Consider the following 7,638-nt stretch of genomic DNA (forward strand, 5'->3'; position numbering starts at 1 on the left):
TCTTGTACAGAGCCATTAGCTGAATTAATAGATATCTCAACCTCCACGCCCATTGTTAAAACTATATCTGAACAGGAAGATCTGGCCTGGAGTGCTGAACTATTACAGACGGAACAAAGAAAAGATCAGCAAATAGAAAAAATCATAAATGCGTTAAACGGAAATCCGAAGGAAAAGGAATATATAAAGTATAAGCAGCAGAATTATATAATCAAAGATAATATCCTGTGTAGATCCGTGACGAGGAAAACCCGCAACACACAGTTGAATAACAACCAGGTGGTGGTACCTATCTCACTCATACCCACTGTCTTAAAATGGTTGCATGAAAATCCACTGCATGGACACCCGGGTTTTTCCATCATGTCACAGAAAGCCAAATCTTTATTTTATTGGCATACGATGTTTACAGATATAAAAAAGCACATAGCAAATTGTCGCACTTGTCAAGAATACAAAGGGCACACGAAGACACCTGTCAGCCTAGGGGCTTACCCCGTGCCAAATCAACCCTTTGAAAGAGTACACTTAGATTTATTAACAGGGTTTTACGAGTCAGACAGAGGAAATAAGCACCTCCTAGTAATCATAGATGCCTTGACTCGATATACAGAACTGATAGCGCTTATAACAAAAACCGCAGTCGAGTGCGCTAGAAAGTTTTACGAGTGCTACATTTGTAAACATGGAATTCCACACACAATCATATCTGACTCTGGCGGAGAATTAATAATCATTTCCTTAACTCCTTGTGCGAATTCCTTTGCATAAAGAATATCAATACCATGATCTATCACCCAGAGTCTAATGGGCTAGTGGAAAGGGCAAATCGTAAGGTTTTAAACATTTTAAGGGTCACCTTAGGGGGGGCAGACCCCAACTGGGACATTGCCATACCTGCGGTACTAAGCACACTTAATCACTCATATCATGTATCTATTAAAATGACACCGCACGAGGCACTGTACGGTATCCCAGCTAGAACACCTTTCCATGTATTAACGCCTACAATTAATTTATCAAATCCTCTTAAGGATGTTATGGATGCAAGCATAAGTCGATATAATATACTTCGTAAGAATCTAGAAGAAGCACAAATTATAATGAAAAGAAATCATGATAAAATAGCTAAGCCAACTAGACCATATGCCGTGGGCGATAAGGCATACATACAAGTATACGTACGTAAAGGTCTAAATTACAAACTGACACCTAAGTTTGAAGGCCTGTATAACATTTTAGAAACATTAACGGCCAATAGATTTAGGGTTCAAAATGTATCCCAACCCACTGATATGAGAATAGTTCCATTGGCACATATCAGAATCTAAAGAAAGGTAGATGGAGTGAGGGAAAAAATGGTTGTATTTATGAAACTTGTATATATATAATATATTTGATATATATAGATATATATATATATATATATATGATATATATATAATATATATTATAATATATCATATTTGTATGTAAACATATTCTTCAACATGAGTTATTACATATATTTTACTCATTGCAGGTTTCCAAAATGAATCTGTTATTGTTAGGAGTGATATTGTGTGTTCAGACATCTTTGTTGTATGGAAAGAGCGCTAAGACGAAAGAAATAGAATTTAATCATGGCTCGATTATCGAAAGAACAGAAGACATTTTTATTGTGTCGAGTAATATAGTCATAGAAGTGGATATGCAAGCTATCTTTTTGCCTGAAGATGACGTCCTTAACCTAAAGAATGACCTGTTGAGGTTTGCTGTTTCGTTGAGGGACATGCACCAACGTCATTTCCATGCTAACTCAGAGATTTCGCTAGCTCAAACCCTAAGCGTCGCGGAAATGTTATCTTACGATGTGCAAAATAAAACTGCTGAGGCAGAGGAACTTGCTCGTGACTTGCTGATGTGGTCTGCGCGGCACAATACTCTAGAACGTTGCAACCCGCTTATTTTGGCTGGACTAAACATCTTAGGATCCGTTGCGAGTCTGGGCTTAGGAATTTCAAATCGCCTTAAGATAAATAATCAAAATAAAAGAATTGAGTTTTTGCAACACAAAACCGAATTAGCTTTGTCCGAACTTCGCAGCCAGTTATCCTCAATCAATCAAATAATGAGTTTGGTGAAGGAACATTCTAGTAATATCGATCAGATTATGGAAGTTCAACACTTGCTGGCTACGTTAGCTTATTATAGTTCGAAAATAGATCATATCCGTACCAAAATATCACATTTTATTGAGAAATCAAAGGACTATGTAGAAGCTATTATGTTAGCAACAAAAGGTGTGTTATCTCCACACCTTATGCCTATTAAGGATCTGACTTTAACTTTAGAGAACGGACGGGAGAAACTAGGTTATATTCCTTTATTAGACGCACATAAAGTAGAGTTTTATCATAGCCTAATATCAGTCAGCGTTGAAAATTATAGGATTATGATCACTATTCCTTTAGATTCTTCCGATGCTTGGCAATCATACAAAATAGCACCGTTTCCAACTTTCATGACGAATAACTCAAGTCCAGTAATATCCAATTTGACGGGACATGTTCTGATTTCTCCTGATAGGAAATCATTTACAGTCATTAAAGACTTAGATAAACTCACTCACTTTTCGGAAGCCATGAATAATAAAGTTTGTACAGCTGACTCTTTTGAATTCTATCCTATATCAATGGATTCATGTGAGTTAGGCATAGTGCTAAACGGCTCTCTCTCTCATACACGCGAAGGTTGTCTGAGGAAACTTTATCCCTTTTACAGTAATAAGTTCAATTACAGAACGAATAATGGCTCCTGGATCCGATACGACAAAGACGGTTTTCAAGTCGAATGCCCGGACGGGACCACCACCCATTCCCAAGTCTTTGTAGCAGCTGATGACTACGGGGACATCTACAAACTACACCGTCAGAGGGGTCAACACGATAATACGTGAGAAGACGTATTTTGCGAACTATACCTGGGCGACTACAATTATCCCATCACTACCTCTCCCATACAACGCGCGGGTGGCTCATCGTTTGACGCAACTGGCTGAGATGAACCACGCGTCACCGACTTATGCAGGTGGAGAAAATCTTTGTTACTACGTGCTGCTGGCCGTGTTTAGCGTGACGGCTATATTGATTATCGCCGTTAACATCTTTGCTTGGTGTAGGTTGAGGCGTACACAGAAGGATCTCCAAGGAAATGTGTTGTCACGTCCAGATGACGTACCTGTTGCGCTCAAGGCGTATACGTTCAGGGCCGCCTGAAACTGGCCATTTCATTTGGTGCCTAGGAAAATTGTCTGGAATTGTGTTGTGTGTGAAAAGCGGTCTGTACGCTGGCAAAATGTAGGACAAGAAAGACTCACGCCTTTGCATTTGAACAGTTAAAGTATCTCTCGGGCACCTAATAAAATATTGTAGCCCAATATATATAGATATTAATATACTCCTAAAAGTATTTTTCGGGCACCTAATAAAATATACCAGCCCTATGTATTAATCTGTGCACACTTATACTATTATACAATTGTACCATTATATTTATCTATTATAAGGAGTGACAAGTACTCTTTAACAATTATCCATGATCATGTTTTTGTTTACCCAGTAACCGCTATTCTTAATCAGGTTACCTATTACCATAATCTACCAGTAACCGCTATTCTTAATCAGGTTACCTATTACCATAATCTACCAGTAACCGCTATTCTTAATCAGGTTACCTATTATCATAATCATCAAGTATACATGTTAACCTTTTGATTTTTTTTGGTACCTAATAATTATTATTATCAAACATGGACATATATTTTCCATGCATTTATCTTTGTTTATGAATATGTCCAAGAAGGGTATGTAACAGAACCTTTTTATGCATTTAATCGCTTGTTATGATTATATCTAAAATATATGTTACGAGCACACTCCTAAGAAACCATTTTTAACGTAACTTTTGTTATTCAAGGCTTGAATGGTAGCTGACCGAGCCTAATGTAATAAATAACATTATATAAACAGATAATTATATATATCTGTAAATAGAATCCATGACCTGTGGGGTCTTTGGCGAATTAGGAGCGTCCTACATGACCAAGGCAAATCTAGATCATGCTATGCAATGCCTGCAGTAGCCTGGTTTAAGTTTGTTTGAAAATGTCATCGTTTTGTATATTGTCAACTTTTCATAACACCTTCCATGGGAAGCGGTTGACCTGTTAACCTGCGCCGGAAACTTGTAACTTCCGAGCCGGCGGACTACGTATGTTTTTATGTGAATCGCTGAGATAGCTAATGTTTCGCTATCAATGTGATGCTCTAATACGGCAGTTCATTTCTAGCGATAAAACGGAATTAACGGTCTCACGACCGAACTGTCTCTCTTGTTATGGAGTTCAGAAATAAAGTTGTTCTACTGTTATCAACTTATCCGTTTGAATCATCTCCTTTACTTTAAGAAGAACCACTCTACTAAGATATCACATAGGAGAAAGAAGGAACCAGAATGCTTACGAATGACAGTCGTAAGAAGAGACAACCAGTCTTTCGCAAAAGCGAAACGAACTACAATTACAGGGTAACAACTATTCTTAATCGGGTTACCTATTACAATAATCTTCATGTATACATGTTAACCTTTTAATTTTTTTTGGTACCTAATAATCATTATTTACACTATACCATAATATCTATATATCATATATATATATATATATATATACTATATATATATATATATATATAATATATATAGATATATATATATATATATATAGATATATATTATCAGATGTATTCCACATAGGAAAATGAAAAAAGGTATATCTCAGAAAATGCCCAACAGTTTCGTCCTCCAATGGACCTCTTCTTGGAGCATTTCGGTTGTCCGACCAAATTTTCTCTCTACTCCAGTGATGGAGTTAAGAAATAAAGCTGTTAAGTTTAAACATCATCCGTTTGAGCCATCTCCCTTATTCTAAAGAAGAACCAACTAGATATAACGTAGACGAGAAGAAAAGTAGAACCCACAATGCTTACGAATAACAGTCGTAAGAAAGAACATACAATCTTTCGCTGTCTAACACCATTATACTAAGTGGACAAGCGGGAGATAAGATTTACACTTACAGTTTTCTCCCTCCCAACCTATAATAGTTGTAGACTAACTGGCACTATAAATGAAGATTTTACGTAAATCAATTCTTCCTTTAATTTAAAGCTGCATTGTTTATATACAAACATGTTAAAGTTAACACGCATGAAAGAAGGAAACCTACGGTTTCTCAATGTAACGTTTCATTGTTAAGACAAGACAGATGGAGTCCACATCCTAACAACAAAAGTTGTAAAAATAATTCGAAAATAAATCATGGTATGGCAATGAAACCATGTCTAGAAGGCTATCGAGGCGAGAGTAAAACTTTAAGAAGAATATTAAGTCACATCCCAAGAGAGTATGAAATGGTACCATAAGGGGAGTTCCATACATGAATGAGATACTGATGATAGGTAAATGAAGGCTTGGATATATTGGACATGTTCGTAAATCTGGTAAAATATAACTTTAGCGTCAATTGCGCTCCTGTGGGCACCGCATGAATTGGAAAGTAGGTTGGTTCTACTTAGACATGATGTTGTTTTGTGTGTGTGTGAAGATGGAGATAAATAGAGCGAAAGAAATGCAGACATTGATGTGCCGGTCACCATATATTCATGCCAGTTCCCTTGGCTGTATAGGCAACAAAATATTGTTTTATTGCACTGATTACAACTACAATCTTGAGAAATATCAACAAACGTTACATATTACGCAACTATTGTTCAACTAAGCGCTGGGAAGGCCGTGGCAGCCATTCTGGAGACGAACTGCCTAGATTCGACGATATGCCATATTGGATTTAAAAACTACCTTGAACACATAGTTTTCGAAGACTTCACATGTTTATTTTGGTTCGTATGGCGGTTTCATATACTTCATTTTGTTGACAAAACTTCTAACTTTTGAATGGTATGCTTAAAGATTTAATTATATGGTTATTTCACCAATTAAACATCGAGTGAAAAATGTTGGCTTTTTCGAGTGAACTGGTCGCACTTCGGTCATTTACCCTATAGCCCACAAATGAATGGGAGTAGTTTGGGCTACCCTTACTGGCCTAAGTAAGCTATGGTACTACATACCAGTTCTAACCTTGGCATAGTCTAGTACAAACCTAAAAAATATATAAAATTTAAAGTTAATCTAAGCTGTAGATGATACTTGTTGAAGGTTAGTGATTCTTCACGTTTAAGGTTAAGGTTGTCAAAAGCTGTTGAATGAAAACTTCTCACTAATACTATTTGGGGGTTGGATATATCGCTAAAGCACGTCTCTTACTCTTAACTGGATCCTGTAATGCAAAATGCCTAATTATGATTCTATGATTGCGTAACATGTAGCTAGCATCTTTTTTTTTTTTTAACTATTGTCACAATTCTTGGTACTTTGCCGTCACAGTATATAGTAGAAATAGGAGACTCTGTTCGCCTACTTTATGAAAATATGTCAGTATCTAACAAAAGCAGACCTTACCTTCTGCAAGTGAGAATTGTTGCAATACACATGGGGAGCTTCAGCTAAGTTCCTTTGTCCTTCCGAGCACTATAAAAGAGTACTGTCAAACCTTGAACGTATACTCTATAGGTACGAAGTACGAATGCCTCTTCTTACACGATCATAGCTATCAGTTTCCGTCATTTAACACTTCACGTGATGATTGCATGTTCGTCGCGGCGGCCATTTTAGAGACGGCTAACGAGCTGAGTGGTTGTCCCTCTTTGTGATTCCTGAAATTTTTATATGGTATTTTGAGAATATTCCGCAAATCTTGGAATACTTACGCGAAACAAGAATCCTCGATTCCATTGTTATGAAGCTGAGTGTAATTTCCGCCCAGGGAAGTTGAACGGGTGTCTAAGGTAGGCCTATGTTGAGATGGTTTGTTGAAAACAAAGAGACCTATGCCATATCTCTTCCTAACCAATAGACCTATGTTATGTTTCTTCCTAGGATGGGTTAAATTTAGACAGCACCCGGCGAAAGGTTTGGGAATTGGGATACGGGGTCGCAACAGTGGTTTTTAGACAGATTAGCTAGTAATAATCAATTTGCCGGTATGGAGTTGATGATTTTTCTTTGTCAGTTTTTGAGTGAATTTTGGAAACATTGCCCAATTGTTAAGTATTTAAATATTTCATCAAAGACCAGTGTTGATTGGAGGAGTTTCTGTAGTGAGGCGAGTCAGTTTTGGTACAATAATCAGGAGCCTCGGTGGTGTTGATGTTGAAGTGGAAATTGATGAAACACTAATTACAGGCGGTCCCCGGGTTACGACGGGGGTTCCGTTCTTAAGACGCGTCGTAACCCGAAAATCGTCGTAAGCCGGAACGACGTTCTTGAAAACATGTCCACAGGGAAAATTTCACTACTAATTTGCAATTTTTCTTAGGGCCGTATCTCTAAAATTATCACTAATTTACTTTTTTCATGTGCAACACTGTGTATTCACAAATTACTGTATATTTTCATTAAAATACAAGAGAGAGAGAGAGAGAGAGAGAGAGAAGAGAGAGAGACGAGAGAGAGAGAGGAGAGAGAGAGAGATAACTC

The 7,638-nt window shown here is 37.3% G+C and overlaps 1 long non-coding RNA gene across 1 annotated transcript in view; it reads right to left on the bottom strand.

Annotated features, from left to right (window-relative positions):
- The window catches only part of LOC135196349 (uncharacterized), a 99,796-nt gene extending 92,808 nt beyond the window's left edge, over positions 1–6,988 (bottom strand). Inside the window, exon 1 of the long non-coding RNA XR_010310389.1 lies at positions 6,562–6,988. This is a non-coding gene — a long non-coding RNA (uncharacterized LOC135196349). The remainder of the gene's footprint in view (positions 1–6,561) is intronic.
- Positions 6,989–7,638: the final 650 nt, after the last annotated feature.

This window comes from Macrobrachium nipponense, chromosome 17 (genome assembly GCF_015104395.2).
Source record: "Macrobrachium nipponense isolate FS-2020 chromosome 17, ASM1510439v2, whole genome shotgun sequence".
Lineage (NCBI taxonomy): Eukaryota > Metazoa > Arthropoda > Malacostraca > Decapoda > Palaemonidae > Macrobrachium > Macrobrachium nipponense.